Raw genomic sequence first — 21,100 nt, 5'->3', positions numbered from 1 at the left:
AATAATACAGGTCCCAGTAGGCACGGAATCAGAGAATCAAACTACAGACTTGGTGCTGAGTCTCCTTTTTGTTCAGTAAAAGCATTCAGATACAGGTGGCTGCCATCTCTGCCATACAATGATTAACATGTATTCTAAAACAATTTTCAGGTGTCAGCTTGCAGGTCCAGCCAGAAAGCAAACTCCCCTTCATCAGGATGTGCCAGCCCAATGAACCTTAGAAGACTTGAACAGGAACTTTCCTCTGCCAAATAAATTTCCTTGACAGCTGAATAATTCTCCTGGAAGAGAAGGGGAGAGAATAGGAGTCTGTCCACCTGTCCTGAGTCCCCTTGACAGGAATGCATAAAGGACAATAGCGTTTTTTAAATGCTGAGTTGCAGTAAGGTCTGATCACATGGCAATTGTCAGCTTCTCTCCTGCACACCAGGAGGGGTTATCAGCTTGGGGCTAAGAAGCAAAAGGATGAAAATTTGGCCATAAGCCTAAAGGGTGAAGATCATTCTGATCAAAAAACTTCTTAGCTTTTCTCATTCTGCTATTGTTTTTTTCCCTTGGGTACTACCTCTTCCCAATTTTACAGGAAGAAAAAACTGCAACACTGCAGTGCAAGTATGAGGTGACCAGACATAGAGCCTCTGAAACATCTGTCATTATCACAAAATATCCCTCCAGTTAAAGAACTAGAAGATAGATTGTTCAAAATACAAAAGAACTAGAAGACCTAAGATAAAAATCAAGGCACATTATTCTCTGTATTTGTTAGCTGAGTGCTTCACAACCTGTGGAAGTGTTTGTCATTGCTCGATGCTCTCTGTGAAGCATCTCTTGGTAACAAGGACAGATCTTGAGGCCTGCTTTGTAAATGCTGCCTGAGAAGGGACCACAACTAGACTGAGCATGCAATAATAACTAAAAGACATAACTCTATTTCGGACACAAATCTACACATTAGTGAAAACAGAACTAGAAAGCAAATTATATTATAATCATCTGCAGGGAAAAAAAAGGCAGACTGTAGCAATTCTGGGGCACTAGCTAGCTCAGAAAAACCCTTAGTCTAAACAAAGATGTCAAGAAGACTTGAAGAAAAACACAGTAACTTGTGGACTGCATTTTAAAATCTCTAAAGCTTAATTTAAATCCACAGCCAGCACACAGTGGAACACAACTTTTTCATCACTTTCCTATAACCATGAAAAATGCTTTGTATAAACAGAGTTGAGCATATTTTAATCTCTGGAAGACCACAAACAGAATTTTCTATTTGTGATTCCCTCTCTGCAGAAGAGCTGTATTGTACTCTCCTCCTGATAAGGGAGGAGAGCTCAGACCTGAAATCTGAGCCCCGCTTTAGATGGATGGCAGTGAATTTTGCACATTTTGTACTAGTGCTTTTCAGATTGCCTGTTCTGACACAGGGCAGGTTTAGAATTTACCCTGTTAAGTTACGACATTCATTTCCCGAGTGCTTGCACCGCTGAAACGTTCAGACAAGCATGAGTGAAGGAAGGGAGGCGAGGATAAGGATTGCATTGAAAACATGGCATGATAGCTCTGGATTATACCTTTTCATCTCAAAGATATAAAAAACAGAGATTGTAAATCTTATGTCCAACCTGTAACTCTGCTTATCGCTATATACAGGGAGAAAAAAAGTCTTCTGACTGCAATTTTACGAAAATGCAGAAACCTAAAAAATCCTACATCTTCCTCGACGCTGGAGGATCTCATCTGAGACAATACAGTGCCCTCTGCGGGTTCTCCTCTCACATTACAACCCCAGGAAGTAGATGCCTTGGAGTATCGTGAAATTCTCTCTGCTAATCTTCGTAATTACACTGTAAGTACTGTGAGATGAAAGGAAGGCATAAAGTAAATCGAAATAGTCTTTTCTGAAAGTAATAATAATTCTGTTAATTTATCTTAAAAACTTGGAATTATAATAGATGTGCAATTTAAAAAGTCTCCTGTGAAGACAGGCTGACAGAGCTAGGGTTGCTCAGCCTGGAGAAGAGAAGCTCCAGGGAGACTTTAGAGCCCCTTCCAGTGTCTAAAAGGGCTCTGAGAGAGCTGGAGAGGGATTCTTGATAGGAGTCAAGTGATAGGGTGAGGGATAATGGCATTAAACCGAAAGAAGGTAGGTTTAGATATTCGTAAGAAATTCTTTGCTGTGAGGGTGGTTGGGCACTGTGGCAGCCCCATCCCTGGAGGTGTTTAAGGCCAGGCTGGATGGGGCTCTGAGCGCCCTGGCCTGGTGAAAGGTGTCCCTGCCCATGGCAGAGAACTGGAACAGGATGATATTTGTAGTCCCTTCTTAACCCAAACCAATCTGTGATTCTGTGAAATTATTCACTGCTTAGAATGCTGGAATTACACAAAAGCATAGAAAACAGGTAACTGCTACCTAAGCAGGTATTCTCCAGAAACGTCTGCTAATAGTTTTTACAGGAATTTCACTTGCTTTAATTATTAACTCCAGCAGGAGCAAGTACCATTGCAAACTTGATTAGCACTTAAATCAGAAAAGGGATTAAATTACATCATACCAATATATACAAAGCTTTTGCTTCCCTAGCACCTGGACACGTCCAAGATAAACATTTAAACTATAACTGCTTTGCACATAACACTTAAACACACAGCCATAAACTCAGAGCAGGTATCATGTGAAGCATGACAAAACTTGTTCCTTGGCCTGCTTTTTCAAGTAACAGAGAAGACAGAGATATAAATTATTTCAAATTAGCTTCATTTTTAAAAATTAAGTATTCACGATAAATTACCTCAGCATTTTTAAGGGGGTCACCAAAGTACATGAAATTCTATTCAAGGCATGGTAACACTGAACTTCAGAACTTGTACATAATTGAGTTGTGTTGCATTAATACATCACAGTAAGTTTTGCCAGAAAACAGATTGATGAGTGACAGGAGTTAGTTTCTTTTTCAATGTGTAAAATCCAGACCAAAAAAATATTTTTTTTTCTGAGGAAGCAAGGAAAAATATTCATAATGTTGTCATTTTCCTTTCTTTGTGTACAATATGATTCAGTGGCATGAAAATGCCTTTTAAATATATCACTGTGCAAGAGGAAATGTCATAGTAATAAAAGTCCATTTCAAGACTGCAAAAAGCATTTTTTTATTGAGATAGTTCTGCCCTGTATCAGAAGCATGGCAAATAGATATATTGATTTTATACAGATGTGCATGGATGTGTAATAAACAAATGTGATGGCCAATTTGCTTTATGGTAATACTTTCTAAGGTACTGAAAAGGAAAGTTCCAGATAGATACATAAACCATTTCAGTAGAATTTCACAGCCAGGAAGAGCACAGCAAACATCTTCTAGCTCATCAGATGTAACCACAAATGAAACAAAGACACTGACAAGTCACAAAGCAAAATGGAGTTAATAACCAAAGTGGCAGTGTTCCAAAAGAAAAACTGTTTAGAACCTCCCAGGAAAACCAGCAGACTCTGATTTTGCAGACAAGATTAATATGCAGCCTTATTAATATGCAGCCTTTCAACAATTTCAACATTATTAGGAGCAACATTCCATTAATATTTTTGTCACCTAGATTTCTTTCCTGCTATGCAATAGCATTTCCTCCCAAAAGAAAATACCTGATTTTGTTGCCTTTACACAAAATGCTTAATGCTTCCAGCAATCCCAGGTTTTTAGCAATCCATTTTTTCCCACAATGTCTTTGCTAACATGATGGGAAGAACAAGCCACAAATCTTAAAGGCAAAAGACTGGATACATGTTGTTATCCCAGCAGGTCTCATCACCAGCTGGGTGCTGCAAACTGCTCTGAGCATGGAAGTCAATGCACATGCCAATGACCCAAGATTCCAGGATACACCAGGAGGTTATTGCTGGCCCCTGGTTGGGAAGCTGCAGTCTGTCTATTGGTAGTGTTTTAAGAGGAGACAGACAACGATGCAAAAACGGGTTATGAGACCTGTAATACTGCTCTGATAGCTGTCCTCACACAGTGTCACAGTGTCACAGTGGCAGCTGAAGGACTAAGGATTAAATCAGAGGGGCAATAGCACTCTGCTGAGCAAAGCCAGGGGAAGAAAAAGATTTATTGGGGAAAATAAAAAATACTTTTGAGGGGGAAAAAATAATGGAATCAGCCTCATTGTCTCACTGGATAAAATTATGTCAGGAATTGAGGAATGAGAAGCAAATCATTAGCTCCTGTGAGAGGACACACTGGTCTCGTAGTGCGTCCCCTTGAGAACAGGCTGCAGAACAGAGGCTCCTTGACTGCAGCTCTAAGAGGATTCAGCTCCAAGACCAAAATAACCACAGGTTACAGTGCCAGGCCTGCTGTGCTGCTGCTGAGGGGTAGTTTACACACTGCCCCATGGCAGAAAAGTGAGAGATGCTCCACCCAAAACCACCTGGTATAAAATGGTATTTTCTGTTTTCAGCTGCTAGTTAAGCAGGAGGTTACCCATTACAGAAATTAAATACTGACACATCTCAGCCTTCTCTCTGTGCTGCCATTGCTGCTTCCTGGCCTTGGAGCCTTCACCAGGTTATTGCAGGGTAGTAGCTGTCTTCTGTGATTATAGTGTACTGCAGGGCTGGCATCCTCCAGGGGCTCTTGCCCTGTAACAAGGAGTAAGGATTCAAGAACTAAACAGCTGCTCTGATGGTCAGGTTGATATTTATAGGGAAGGCAGATTTTCCTGTGTTTCTTCAAAGCAGGCTTTCATTATTTTGCTAGCACAGCATGAATTGATCTGTGTGACCTCAGGCCCCTGGCTTTCACTTGATAATTTAATGTTAAAGAAAACCCAGTATCTTACCCTCTAGCTTTCAAAATCTGGATGCAGCAATCCAGATACACCTCAGGGGATTGTATGATGATGTTCCCACAAGTGTGCGTTTATAATTAGGAACACAGCCTGTAATTAACCAAGTGAACCACACAAAGTCGATTTCTCCATTACAGCCAACAAATATTCCCAGCCAAGTCTCTTGTCACAGGAGGAATTCCAAAATGGGTGATCAGGCAGCAGCCAAAAAATTGCAATTAGTTGGATTCCAAGTAGAGAAGTTCATCAGGAATTAGCCATGTGTTAGAAAACAGACACAAATCCACATGGAAACTAAATGCATACTTTCATTCCTGATAATCAGTGAAATATCCAGTATTCTGGGGGAATTGCAAATTTGGATTTTTTTTGCACACATCTTTGAGGATCTCTGCATTGTCACTTGAGCACAGAGATGCACAACCTCAGTGCAGCTGCTACAGATACCCCAGAGATGTGACATTACCTGTGCCCACACTGTCCATAGTCCCTGGGTGGAGCCAGGTGAGCTGCAGAGCACCTTGGTCTGCTCCGTTTGTCTCAGCACTGGCTTTGAGGGCCTCTCCCAGAATGGTCCTTCTCCTTTTTCCTCCTCACAACAGACAACTCCCAGAGCAAGGAGGACCTGAGAGAGGAACACAACAACCAGTGTTCACACAATGTCACACATTTAACAGAAACTTTCATCACAGTAAGGCCAGTTTGCCTGGGAGACAAACGGTCCTGTCCTTAATTCAGTCTGTTCACCACTCACACCCCACCACAGTTCTGTTCAAAGCCTCCCCACTGTCCCTCCTTTTTTTTTTTTTATTTTCAAGTTTTGTCTGTTCCATTTACCTCACCAATCCCCTCATGACTCTTAGCCAAACACACCAAATGTAAGCACCCAGATTACATTGTTTTCCTCTAGAATTTAGGATGGAAAAAGTGCTCCTTAGAAAAGCCAAATGGCCTGTTGTTATAATTCTGCAGTGCCCTACAGCATTAGGTATATAATAAGTCATGCCAAGGATGGGATTGCAAATTTAAGACCAGCTTTTAGAGAGAATATAACGAGCTGATCTCTTGTTCTGTGTAGATATATCTGATTTCTTTTTTTAAAGCAAAATTCAGGAGGCAGATTAAAAAATGGAAAATAGTTCAGTTACAGCTGTTGTTTTCTCCTTACTGAGTTTGTAACTTAAGACAAAACTTAAGACACATCAGCCAGTTGCTGGAAGTCTTTTGTTTAGGGCACCATCCTTTGACTTTACAGGCACACAGACAGGATCCAGCTGTGCACCAAGCAAAACTTGTTGTACCACAAACTAAAGACTTTAATGAATATGTTATATAGGACTGGAGAGTCATTAAATCTTGAGGATAATGAAACCCACATATCTAACTCATAATCAAGTTATTATTTTTTACTCCAGTGTTGCTGTAACTCAATAAGTATCTCAAAAACTGAAAAAAAAAATTCTCCACATTTTCACTTGGAAGTTTTGTGCAATCACAAGTATTTTTATAAAGTTTGTTTTATCTTTTCCATGACATAGTCAGTTATTATCAGAGATACTCTCCCCCATCACTACAAGCAACTTTTCAAGTAAAAATAAAAAAAACAAAGAATATTATAAATTATGAAACAGTCACAAAACTGGAAAATATGCAAAGTACCTGGAAATAAAAGGTAATGCTACATGGAATTTCGTGGCTGATTTTAAACTATTTCCTGATCCATTAACTATCCTCTGAGCATGAGGTCTCAGTGAAATCATCAGGACTCCACTAGAGCTCAGTTGTTGGCTCAAATGGCCCTGGGAAGAGTGAAGATGTTAGCCCTTAAACCTCACCTAATCATAACAGCAAGGCTGCTCCAATGGATACTCTGGAGCTTTCACAGCTAAAAACATATTTTAACTCAGGAATAAAAGGCTGATTTCAAACATAGATACACATAGCACAGAGATATTGAAAGCAGAGCTGGCATAATTACAAGTCCAACTATATTTGAGAGATGCTTCTTGCCTAAGAAATACGTATGACAATCCCACCTACTTAAATAACAGCATGGTTTACATTAAAAAGAGAGGGGAGAAGAGGATTCTTGTAGTAATTCAGGTAATAAGTGAAATCAGTACAATGCTGAAAGGAGCAAATATGGCCAGATTGACTGAACAGAGAGAAGGGCATGCCTGGAATGAGCAGTTACTACAAGGAGATGAAACCAAGAAGGGAAAAGAAAATCATGGCATCAGAGGAAAGGGCAGTATGGACATTCACCTGCAGGTTGTTAGAAATGTAGGTAAGGAGAGGGAGAAGCTTCCTGCAATATGTTTGAGCACAGTGAGCTTTGCTGAGTAGCCTCTCCAAGGAATATGAAATGGATGCACAAACTACATCAAAAAGAGCAAACTAATGAGCACAAAGCCATATAGCAGCAAAGGATGTTCATTGCCTCTTATTCACTGGTGAATATGGACATTATGGAATATTACTTGAGCTCAATATTTACAGGAATAATGGTCCTAAAATCTACACTACTCTAAGGCAGAGCTGGAACTCAGTTCTACAATCTCCCAAGTGAAGGAAAATCCACACTGAAGTCTGGAACTTTTGAGATTTTGCTGATATGCAGGTCTGCTACCTCAGATGTGCTTGTTGAATCTGGATGTGGGTAGGGACAGACATAAGCAGCTAGACTCTGAAATTACACTTTGGTAAGCTGAATCACAGCTTCTTCTCCATATCAGAATGCAACAGGCAGTCAGGCAGCAGCTGACATGCAAATACCAAAAGCAAATCACAGCAGCTCAGAAAACTGAGATGAAATAAAAGACAGCTTGCTTGTGTCTATGGCTCTAAGGAGAGAGAAAATACATAACTCTGCCAGAATCCTGTCCTGCCACAATTATTCATAACACTTCTGTGCCTCAGCACTCGAAATACAGGAATCCCACAAATCCCAGCACAAAGCAACTGCTGCAGTATCCAGCCAAACTAGTGGAATCTGCCTCAGTCTATGTTTATGTTTTCCTTTGGGTCCTCTAAACATCAGATTTTAAAACCTGACTTTTCAGTTGGATGCTGATGGCATCCACTGACTAGAAAGAAATCTAAGTGCCCTCTTGAGAAGAACCATTTTTGTAGTTATTGATGAAAATCTATTTTGCCCTGGCACAGAGTAGTATTTTGCATGTACTCTTTACCAGCAGCCATCTCTGAGCCTAAATATGAATTCAGGCTGATGCCTTGTCCACAAAATGAGTCACATTATTCTAAAGAAAGTGCAATTATTTTAAAACCAAGCTAATTATTTCGGTATAGAAAGTTACAAAGAGTTGAGTTTAAGTCGGATGCAATTTGATTTTAGAAGTCATGCTGAATATGCTGGTACTAAACTGAAAATGAGACTGTTGAACAAAGAAGTTTCCAAATGAACCAAATGAAATACAGCAAGTTTATATATAGGTAGGCCTATGAAGGCCACACTGAGCAATAATTTACTCCAATTATTTTAGTAAATGTAGCAATTTCACACTAACTATACATTTAGAGATACTTTAGAGGATCAGGAATGGTTTATATTCAAATCTTGTCCTACCTGAGGACTTAAGGTTCAGAGAGTGACTTATAAGAAGCTTATTTAAATCTTTTTTTCAGAAACTCATAGAATTTTTCTCACATTCAAACCTTCGTTTGATCTGAAAAATCAGATTTCTTTCTACAGCTTTAATTGCAAATGAAACCCAAGTTGTAAGTTAAGGTAATTCTGTTTTTAAGGCTGAGATCACTAGCAGTAGAAGAGCCACTCATTTTTCTTCCCCAGGCAGTTGAACATAATTTAAGAACTGCTTGTAAACTGTTATTTCAGACACCCTCAATTTTTGGTGTAATGTGTATCAATTAACACAGAATTCCGTTTTAATGAGAACAGTGTTTAGAAATTGAATAAATCACTCTTTAGAGTATCATGGACAAAACCCTGCTGCAACACCAAAAAGAAAAAAGCAACAAGATCACAGCTCAGCCAGTGTGCAGACTCCTAGCTCTTGGAATGAGAAGACAGACACCAAATCCAATCAACACCTTGGTACACATCAAGACTTTACATCTGAGTAAATGAATTTTAATGTTTTCATTTAATTTTAATGTCACTGCTAATCCTCAAGATTTTACAACAGATTAATAAATCGGTATCTTACCAATCAATGGAAAAGAGCAAATGAAATTTGCACATTCCTCTTCCAAAATTTAAGAGAGAGAGAAAGGTATTTTATTCAGGGTAATAATTTCCTCTGCAGAGTTCCAGTGTACTACTCAGCAAGAAGGGATAGACTTATATTAATTGCTAATGGCTCCCATGCAACAATAACCTCAACGTTTACATCTCACAAAATAGGAGATTTTAAATCTTGAAAAGCCTGAGTCTTGCATCATAATGTTGTCTCTTGTGATGGCAAGTCAGAATCTGATAGGTCTCTTATATGTTTTATTCAGTATTCTGTTGAAAAAGACTGCAGTTTCTGTGGTTTTTCTGTCACTTTAGCAGTTTCATATGTAATAATTTTCACAAGTTATTAAAAATTATCAAACATTAAAGGAAACTTAAGTTTCTGAATGTCAACCTGGAGGAGATAGCTTGGTCTCTGGTATCCACTGAGCATTCAGTAAATATCAGCAAGAAATTTGTGGAGGACAATAAACTGATTTGACAGGAATACAAGGGAGAAAAAGAAAATCTACAAGACAGAGACTGCATCAATGATTAAACCCAGGAGTGAGAAGAATTAGGTACTAATCTGCAGAAACCTCACCTGCTTGATTCTACTGCTTAGTCATGAGAAAACTTCTGTATTCACTACATCATCAAAAAACATCATTACACTGACAACAAAAATTATTGTTTCATGATTACTTGTTGATTCCTTCTCTCTCTAGTATTGCATTCATCCAGTCTGAACTCACAAAAATTATGCTGAATAGTTTGCAAATTAAGTGCACGGGACTAAGGTGCTTCCTGATACAGACTCAAAGCACTTGCTATCAGGACAATTCAGATAATTTCTTAAAAGAAATGCTCTTGAACTCCTCTCCTGCTATAAATATATTATCTAAAAGTTTAATTCTTCTGACAGTTAGGAATTTGACTTTCAATCCAAATTTATTCATTGCTAATTCATGCCCATTACTTGTGCCAACATCTACCTTGCAAAACTTTCTCCATAGTTTGTTCTTTAGGCATATTTCTAAGGTAATACATCTTTTCCCAGACTTTGCTTTCCCCAGCTGAGGAAGTCTTCCCCAGAATATGTATTGTCTGTTCCCTGACAAGCTCTGCAATTCCTTCTGCACCTGTCCAGCCCCAAGAGGCCGTACATATCTGCACTGTTAAGGGTTAACCAGGGCCTGCAGCAATGGCCCTTGGAGCCACCTGCCCTCCTGCAGGGTGAGAGGAGCAGCAGCAGAGCAGTGCCAGCCTGCAGGCATCGAGCAGCACATGGGCAAGTGTCCCACACCAGGGACCCCAGAGCTCTGTCCCCCCAGTGGGGCACAGCCCCAGGGCTCCCCTCAGCAGCGCTGCTGGCACTCTGCTGTCAGAGCATCCCACCCACAGAGCCATCAGGCAGCAGCAGCTGGGCACGGAGCCAGCCATAAAGCTGAATCACTCACATCTCACTGGCTCCCTCAGCTCCAGCTGCCAGAACCACAGCCAGTAAATCCTGCCAGAGCCAAGCTGGAGCCGTGCGCTGCCAAAGCAGATATCCCTGACAGTGTGACCCCCATTTACCTGCACTGAGGTTATGCACCCAAAAATAAGAGAAGGTCAGCTGCCTGCCCTTCCTGAAACATCTCTGTATACATTTATTTTTCCTATTATTTGGAAGACAGCAAATGTCTCATTCTAGTGTAACAGTACTTGTACCAGCACTGTAATCCAATTCTGCTAGACCCTGAAAGTTTAATATGGTTATTTCAGTTATGTTCTGATACTTTATGCCATCACTGTCTGCCACTTGCTCTTTCACAAATACAGATGATACATTACACGGTCTGCATGCCAGATTCTGAAATCCTTTAGTACCTATCCCCATGGACAATAGTGCCATAACTCATCAAGGTCTTGAAACAGTGGTGAGTACCTTTGTGTCGCTCTGGCAACACCCATCTGGTGTGACATTTACTTTCTGTTCCTTTCAGTCCCATCGTGTCCCATAAAACACAAGAGAGTCAAAAGGAAGAAGCTGAGACCAGCTACATGCCACATGTAATTCTTGACCTTAACTGAAGTCACAAATAGAGTCTGCTACACTCCAGGGACAGGGAAGGAAAGGAATAGAAGAGTAGAAAAAAAAAAAAAAAACATGGAAAGCAAGGATGGGGACCATTCCTATTCTGCCTGCCACTCATCCCTATCCCAGTCTCCCTCTCCTGGTCTTTTGGGACAGCGATCAACAAAAGCTTTATTGTGAAACAGGTCTAGAACAGAAACTTGCCCTCAAAATCAAGATTTCGGTTTAAAAAATGGACATGTACTTCTGAATTCACTTCAAAGCCAAAAATCATCCAGGAGAATTTTTGAAAGGATTACTATGAAAGTTGAGAATTTATTCCTTGATGCAGTGAGCAAAATGGCCTCGTGACTAAAACACAACTCAGCTCCCAGTTCTGCCAATGAATCCTCTGCAGCCTTGTCACTTGCCTCTGTTCCTCAGTTCATCTGCACACCACAAGATTTGCAAGAATCCATCCAAGACTGAAACGCTTCCACTCCAATCACAGCAGCCAGAAACAAACACACCAAGCTTTCAAACAGAAGAAAAAATTATTGGAACAGAAAAATCCAACTGCCCAGCACACAGAAGAGAGAGATGTTTAACCTTGTTAGGGAGGAAAGCCAAGACTGCATTGAGGAAAGGGAGGATAGAGAAGACAGAAGACTGAACAAATCAGAAGTGCTGAGGTTTCAATCATGGTAGGGAAAACTCTAAAGAGGAATGAGAGCTGCATGCCCTGCAGAAGTAGTGCACACATTTGGAAACAAGATTTTCCAGATCAGGACCCTTGGCTCTCTTACTGCTTTGCTGGCTGAGAAGAATTTGCTGGTTTCAGCTGAGATACCAGACATGCAAGTTGGGCTAAGATGTAATAACAAGGTGCAATAACAGAATGGTTGCCAGTGGGGTGGAACATGGGAAACACCAGAAGTCATTTTCAAAACAGAGGCAGCTATTTTCACTCACTTGAAAAACAAGTTGAAAAAAAAACTACTTGAAAAAAAATTACTATCTGCTAACAGCACTTATTATTAACCAATTAGCAGATAGTAGAGACAGTGAGACATATCCTTTCTAGTGTCATTTCCTACAGTTGCCTTTGTTTTAGGTCCAGTTTACATCAAACTCTTGCAAGTGACACCACCAAACATGTTATTGTGCTAACAATAACACCAGGCATGTGATCCATCAAAGGGCTGGTGACAGACACACTAATCCATAAGCCAGTTGTTCTAATAACTTCTGAGAACATGAAAAATAGAGAAATATGGGGAACATGCATCTGGTAGTAGTCTGCATGAGACCCACACCATGGTATGAGTCTGTAAGCATAGACTGCAGACAGTGGAATTAAGTCTAGTGCATTTGTTCCCTCCTGGCAGGGTGTCTGTGCAGGACTAGAGTGCAAATCCTCCAGAGATATCTGGGAATTGATTTGTGAAATGAGATGTAAGTGCTTCACTGGAGGTTTTACCTGTCTGACTTTTTCTGTCACAAACAAGTTGAGTGCAGACAAGAAGCTGTCTCTGGGCATAAAGGCCAATCTTTACATTCTTTCCTACTGCTGACATTCATCCCCTTGCTCTAACAAGATTTGCAAATCAGAAAAGGAATTCTACTATAAAGTATCTTAACTTTAACCAAGGGCCATGCAAAACAAAATCATGTGATGAAGTATTTGCCTCAGCACAGCTGCATCACTTCACAAAGGATGCAAACATCTTCCTGAATATATCACAACACGAAGTTCTGATTGCTATGCCATCATATTGGCTTTAAATCTGTATTTTAGCTATATATTAGAAAAAGACAGTATGTGAAAACTCCCACAGAACTGCAGTTTCCACCACTTTCAACCTTCTCTCCATGGAAATCCTCATTCCTCTCCTTTTGTATTCTTCTGCTCATGCTCTTAATGTTACTCTTCCCTTCAACAAGATTATCAGCATCTTTTTCTAAGGAAAGATAAATGAGTATGATTGCTCTGTCCTAGACAAGGTCCACCAGCAATCACAGTATCTTTTTAATCAAAATCACCAGTCAACCAAAATGTTTTTCCAATGAAATTGCACCTTTCTTTGATAAACCACTTTCTATTAGTTTTATCAAGGTTTTTCCTGCTGCTGATTTTGGCTGATATGTTTGTAATTGACAACTTGACACAAGTCAGTACCTTTTCCGAATATTAATGATACAGTTTACTCCCTAATCCTTAGAAATGTAATGCTAAAAGCTAGAAGTGTTATTTTTCCCCTCTCAGAACTCAAGAGAAATGGTGTCAAGACTTTTAGACCTGACTTGCAGCTGCAGCAATATTAAAACTAAAGGAGCTTTGCTAAGCCTCACCTTAAGGCAGGCAAATCCCACAGCAGTATAGTCATGAGAGGATAGCACCAGTTTTGACCAGCAGGATCAAGCTCCCAAAGATTACTAACTCACATTTTCCATATTTAACATCAGGTTACATCAATATTCTCTTTGAAGACTCAGGAGAAATCAGGTTTTTTCTCTACCTCCTAGCCTCCTTGGCAGGCAAGAACACTCCTTACTTGGGCAGAATTCCTGGGGTCAATGGAAAATTTTACAGAGCATGTGAAACCAGGCAACACTAGAGAAAAATATCAATATGAATGGTACTTCTTTATTACCCATTCTCAGTTCTCATTTATCAGAGGACTGGTTATCTCTCCTCCTGCCCTCACTGCAATATACTTTCAGCTGTGTATTGTAAACAAGCAGCCAGGGCTTTTTTTAGCTGTGTAATTAGAAGCCATTGTTCCTCTATTTAATTTCTCTTTCTGTAACATAGCTCCCAGTCATTACCAGACAGCAGTTGTGCTCTTATTACTGACCCTGCTGTCTAGATACCTACTCAAACTTATTATCCACTCTCACTTTTCCAAATAAGGACCTTAATGAGGACAAGAATAGTCATTATGCCTACAACTGTATATTAAAATACTTTAAATTTAAAATTCAAATTGTAAGCAGTAAGAGAACATAGGTTCAGAATCTTTTTTTAAAAATACTTCCTTTATAACCCTGTGAAATAATTCAATAGTAATGCTATTTTTGCAGTCACTAGAATGCTGATGTTTTATAACATCTGAGTTACCTATTGCACAACGTTTATTTCATTGGGTTATCTCCAGAATGGCTTTTGGCTGTTCAACAAATTAAAAAGTTGTTGTTTTAAAAAAAAAAAAACAAACACACTAATTCTGGCTTAGCACTAGAAATGTGCTCACAACTTTTAAAAAAGTTGTTATTCCACTCTACTAAATACCATTACAATTATGTAAAAACTATAATTTTTTACCTGGAAGAATCTCTTAATGATAAAGATTTCATTATCTTCTTTCTGTCACTATCACGAGGATACAAACAATCTCAAACAAACAAAAAGTCCCCTCACTACTTTCAGTGTTCATGACTTCTATCCCAGTTGTCCCTGCTGTGTCAGCCAGAAGAAATGCATCACTTCTCTCCATCCAGCAGCACCATCCATCAATGCCCTCTCTCCACACTTGCTTTGTTTGCCTGTCCTTTAGTAAACCCTGCACTTCAGCATTTCCCCTCTGAAGGTCTGAATCCTGTACTGAGCCAGCGTGGCAGGAGGGCAGGTGAAACAGCCCCACACTGGGATGTCCTGGGAGGTGAGACCACAGCTACACACACACCTGTGCACAGAGGCCCTGATCTTCCCGGGAAAAACACTTTATTTACTATGTTCTGGATGAGCATGCTGAGCCAGCAATATTAATACTGGATAAATCTAGGGATGGGGTTGAATATTTTTCTTCAGTTTTTAAATCAGATATTCCTGGCAAAGAAACCCTTCCCATATATAGAGGGGACTGTAACAATAATATGTTCAAATAACCCAGTGATGTTTGGTACAGGTTTTAGCAAATACTAACAAGAACCATTTCTGCTTTGCACACAGCCCTCCAGTACTGGCCTGGGGATCTGAAGACATAATAGGATTTATTGTCCACCAGACCCCACACTGAGAAGGTAATAATTAGTTATGAAGATGCAAATGTCTAAGCCCAAGCATCATCTTGCACAGGCCACTGTACAAGAGAGTGAAATCTCCTGAAGACAGCTCTTTTAAAACTTATTCACATTAGCAACACAGATGAAAGTTCAGACAAAACTGTCAATGATACCTGGCATGTTAGCCCATAAAATTTGCCTCCTCGTTTGTAGAACTGCATCATTTATTTTGGCTACAAGTCACAATTCATTGGAATTACTATCTCAAGACACTATTAAATTCTCTTTTCCTGCCCTTATTTCACCTCAAAAATTCAAATTCTCCTCAATTTTTTCTTCAACAGCAAAGATTTTGCTAGAGCCAAACCAGGACACAGCACAAATACTTATGAAAAATTTTATTAGCCTAAACAGGTACATTTATAGATTCATTTGTTTTTGTCAAAACAATTTATACCATTCATTCCAATTCCTAATCTGGACAGCTCTTTTCTGACTCAGAAGCTTGCATTTGCAATGCCTTTCCAACTGATCCCATGCTGAAAATAGACTTCTCCTGTATCAAAAACAAACAAACAAACAAAAGCCACGAAAAAATCAATCTCCCTAATTTTATTGAAATTTCTCCAGTAAGCTATCCTTGGATCAGCCAGGAACAGATATTTCTCTGAGAATTAGAAAGTTAATTTCTATCTCTGTATATCTATTGCAAAGATGCCCTCAGCTCCATACTAAACAAGCCAGTAACAAGCCAGGATTTAAAGCACATTAAGCCTAGCTCTGACAACAAGGCTGTAATCAAGCAAGATGAGAGATCTGATGACTCAGCAAATTAAATTTCCATAAGGATTTGATTTCATTGACTATATTTATATCAACAGATGAGAAAATCTCAATAGTCATAACGTGGATTAGTGCAGTCTAATGAGGCACACAACAGAGGGGAAATCAAGTCAACAATTTACCTTCTACTTCCTTTATTTTAACCAGTTACTGCATTAATCAGCAAGCCAACAGCATTCTCGGCAAGAACCTCTAGGGTTGAACATCTTACACTGAGTGCACAGCAAGTCCCCCAGTGCAGAAATGCAGGGGTTTGGGGCCCTCTTATCTCACACCTCCAGCAGCTGGCTCAGTGTGTGAGAAACCGGGCTTCTCCCTCCTTCCAGGGCAGGCAGCACCCACCAGGTGGGCAGAGAGCACCTGCAGCCATCCCACAGCCCAGGCACTGAAGAAATTAATTTACAGCTTCATTCAGTACCAGAAGTGGCAGAATAGCAGAACTGAGATAAAAATAAAACAAAAACTCAGGCTTTCTTGTCATTTCTTTCCGTTATGTCAGGTAAAAGTACAAGTTCTTTAGCAGAAGAAACCCCTGATTAAAAACACTCCAGAAAGGGGAGCCAGTACTGAAATGAAAAACATTAGCCAGGAGAGCTTAGGACTTGAGAAGGGCTCCAGCCCATAAATCTAATCCCTTCCTGTCATTTGCCCCAACTGAGTCAGAGTCATGCTTCAAAAGGCAGAATCAGAACAATCCCTCTTCCCCAGCCCTCCACACATGATGGTGGGGATGTATCACATTGCTGCAGCACACAGCCTCTGGTTTTGTCCTAGCCCTTGGGTCCTGCAGCATTAGCAGCATTCTCAGAGGGCCCAGACTCGGTGTGAGGCAGCCTTGCTGTCTAGAAATGGCATCCCCTCCTTCCTATATCCTAAATAAAATTCTATGCCCTACCTACCTTTGGAGTTCTAAGGGAACAGTAAACCCTCCTAGACCATCCCCAGACTGGGGGATTACACAGTCACAATCCCTGCAAGGCTCTGCTCTTTAGGGTTGTTTTAGAAGTTTCTAATCCATGTTTCCTTCCAAGTACACTCATCAAGGCATGGAGAGAATAAAGCAGAACAAGTTCCAATTAAAGCTTGGGGGATTTTTGACCCAAACAAACAGCTAACCTGCTTTGAGCTGCTGGAGCTCTTCCCTCCTTTCTCCTCGGACGAAATTGAGATCTACATGTGAAGATTGGCCAAGGGAGCACCTAGAACCTGCTGGTACAGAATGGTCTGAAGATTGTGTGCATCTAAGAGGCAGGGGCTGTGTACACCTAATGTCTTTATCATCAGTTCCTAAGGGGCCTATTCTGGATACAATCAATGGAAAATACAGGAAGGAGTTATTCATATGGCCTTTCTCAGGTATCAAACCTAGAAGCTATAGGTTCAGCACACCTTGGGACTTCTGACCCACATGGCATTCATCAATCACAGCTTCTCCCCAAGGAGCCCACTGCCTCGGCTCACCCCCAAAGAGCCATTCCCTGTGCACATCAGCCACTCCTGGTAGGAGTGCAGTGCTGTTAGCAGGCTCTTTGGACAAATACAACCCCTGTCTGAGCAATCACCACTCACTGTTCAGTCCCCCACCACTCCCATCCTGTCTGCATAATTAAAAATCTGTCACCCTCTCTGACTTGGCCAGCAACTGTCCCTCTCTCAGGACAGTGCTCAGCAGACACGGGGCTTTAACAGATGGCAAGACAATGACGCAGTTCGAAATCTAAATGTGATGCCACAAGATCCAAGCAGTGCAGATTTGGTAACAGACTCAGTAGAAAACATTACCCTGTGGAATCAATAAGGCACAGTTGAAAAATATAAATTAATACAGTGAGGAGTGGGTGTACTTTGTTGAAGGATGAAAATAACAGGCTTACTTCAGAATGTTGCAGTTCCTGTAGGACTACTTCACATTTCACTTTTCTCTGCTAATTGCAAAACAATATTAATGAGTAAATAGCTCTGCATACAACACACCAAGCACTGTGAATTAAAAGATGTGTAGATTCCATTCAAGTAGTTATGCTTCACATACCATCAGCTGTTTCTTGTAGAGGTAATGTACCACAGCTAAAAATGAGGACTAAAACTGTCTTAAACACACTCTGATTTTGCACCTTGCTGCTTTGCTGAAAGTGAAAGCATGCATGAAAGGATTAAGTAATTGGATCATCTATCACTATCAATATCCAGAGAAGACAGGCTCAAACAAAAGACTAAGGAACTTCTGAGATCAAATCAGGATAACTCAAAAGAAAAGCTCAAAAATTAATTTGAAAAACCATATCAAGATTTCTTCCTTTTTTTACGAGTTTGTAAACTCAAAAGCATTTAAAATACCAGCATATTACAAACACTGTGCCTCCTTCATATCAGCCTACACAAAATTATGCCCTTGGTTCTTGAATTTTTTGATGAGCAACCAGTGTACCACATGATGGACAAGTACCTAAACACAACGTGAGGGATTCCCATAGAAAACAGTAAAAATGCATTATGTACTTCAGCATTTGAACCATTTATCAGGTCTCCTCTCTGCCTGGAATTAGAGGCAAAGAGCAGTGCAGTGATTATTTCACACCCAGCTCTGGTGTTTGCTCTGCTGTCTGTCACCATCTGAGAGTGACACTGAATCACCCTAGATCATGCAACAGCAGCAAGAAAGTTATCACATAGGATTAATTACCTATGCTCCCATAAAACCTTCTGGGCTATACATGAGGTAAGTGAGAAAGATAGCAAATGTAGAGATACAGGCAAGTGGAGCACTGTGTCCTTGTCCCAAAGGGAAGCCACATTATGTCATTCTAGGTCATTTTACTTTATTCAGGAATTGAGTATGTTTCCTTAGAACAAAAGATTCAGATCAAGGACCATGGACTTGGATTTCACTTAAAGTCATTTTATAGGGAGCTTTCAAAACGCATCTGAAGTACTGATCCCGTGTTACTCTTTCCCAAGAGTGTTTATCACAACAGCAGACTAGGCAAGGACTCCACCATGCAAGGAGAGAGAGGGCAGGTATGGAGGGACCTGCTGGGGAAACTGTGAAGGGCAGTGGTGATGGATGGACAGAGAGCTGCAGGGCAGCAGAATGTACAAGGGAAACGTCTCTATTTATTGAATGCTGTTGCTCAAGCTGTTGCAGACAAAGTCTCCCTTGAATGAGGGATGGCCTCAGACCCAGTTTGCTTCTTTCTAGCCCAAGGCACAACTCATTCAAGACAGAGTAGATGTCATCCTTGTGAAATATTTAGCCTTAATTTTAAAACAGAAAAATAACAGCAACAAGGAACCCCCACTACACAGAAACCCTGCAGCTAAAGGTATCAAACAGCATTTCCTCCCCACTCCTTCACATAGCTTCACTGGCTCCATCCAAGATTACTGCTGATCTTCTGGATCTTGAAATTAGTTTCTGAAAACTGATGGTATCCCTAAGGTACTTCAGGACCATGCACTCTGAAGGATTTGGGTAAATTACCTGGTCTTTTAACTGATCTCCCTGCCCAAGTGTGTTCTGTGTTCTCAGGGTACCTGGACATCCAGACTCCCTCCATTCCCTCCCCCTAGGAAAGACAATCTTCCCCAAAAGATCCTTCTAGAGTACTGCAAACTCAGTTAAACTGCATGAGAGCAAGCTATTGAAACAGATTCCACACAGCATTCAAAAATCAACCCTTAACTACAAATTGGGGTAACATCAAAAAATCAAAGACTGAAACAGGTGGAATAATCTCACAGAAGACCCAGACAGAAGAGATTACAAAATATTAGAGGGTTTAAAAATTGTTTAAGTCTGTTTTGACAGAAATTCTTCCACTCCCTCATCACAAAAAAATCTAGAACAGCTGATGCTGTAACTTTCCAAGTCTATAAGCTATTGACTTTTACTTTCTGGAGTTCTTCATCTTTACATCCACCCACACTACCCAGAGAACTAAAATTTGTTCTGCAAACTCTGAATCCATAAAACAAAATTTTTGCATCATAAAGGTGTTTTTCATCCTCTCCCCAGAAGAAGCCTTAGAATATTACAGAGGAAAAACTACAGAAAAAAAAAATGTACACGTAATTTAAAAACGGAATAAAGTTCTCTGTTAAGTCCCAAATTCAACAACTTACATATGTGCCTAACTTCAGGAAGGGAGAAGGACCTGAGTTGATATTTCAAGTCGTTGATGAGTTGAGGACCTACACACACAGATTTCTTCCTTTTTCTTTTCAGAGATGTGACTTTTCTGAGCATCTTTAAGTACTCAGCAGAAAAAAAATAGATCATAAACAAGCTGAAATAACATCAGTAAGTTAAAACTTGTGATAATGTTTATTTCTGTTTAATTTTCAGTGTACACAGAATGCCAAATCCTACTTGCTTTTCATATGCAATTACTCCTACCAAAATCCTTCAGGACTACTTCTGAAAGTAAAATGAGCAGGATTTCGTTTTTAATCCAACACTGACAGGAGGGGGAAATATGATACAGTGTTTTATCCCCAGCAAAGAACCCTGGCACTAAATCCCCCTGAGTGAAGCATCAGTGTGTATTCTGCAGCTAATCTGGCAGCAGAGCAATTTTCTGTTTGTAATTTCTATTTTTGCCCGAATGACTATATAGAGGCAGATGGTCACACCAAAGGAGGACAGTTCTGGAAAGAAATCTCCCTCCCTGAGGAATACTTCACAAGACCAGTCTGGGGACTGCCAAAGTAAGATCTTTTGCCAGGCAGCTGAATCACAGCACACTAAACACCTTCAGGTTCTGGCTTCTGTATCACATTCTTACCTCCTAATAAACATAGTGCTGAGGGGGAAAGAGCAAAAAGACATTTCTGTGACTGAAGAGGGCTTTGAATGCTAATGACTGGATGTTGAGACTCATTTCAAGTTTTTATCATCCAAGGAAAGCTTTTCTGACTGCATTTTCTCCATCCATGGGAGTATGCCCTAGGTTACTGATTATCTGGGATCTCATCATCAAGTTTTCAAGAAAGATATTTGTTTCTTTCAAGCTGCAATGGCCCAAGAGAATAAAGCTTCTAAAACATGGGTCATACAATCTGATTTCAGCCAAGGGTTTTAATCTCCCACATAATTTTCCACTGTGTTCTAACACTAATTAACAGGGCCTTCTTTCTTTAAAATAAGGGAGAAAATG

Source organism: Sturnus vulgaris, chromosome 13 (assembly GCF_052056855.1).
Source record: "Sturnus vulgaris isolate bStuVul1 chromosome 13, bStuVul1.hap1, whole genome shotgun sequence".
Classification (NCBI taxonomy): Eukaryota; Metazoa; Chordata; class Aves; order Passeriformes; family Sturnidae; genus Sturnus; species Sturnus vulgaris.
The sequence above is the reverse complement of the archived record's forward strand: the minus strand, read 5'-3'. Positions refer to the sequence as shown.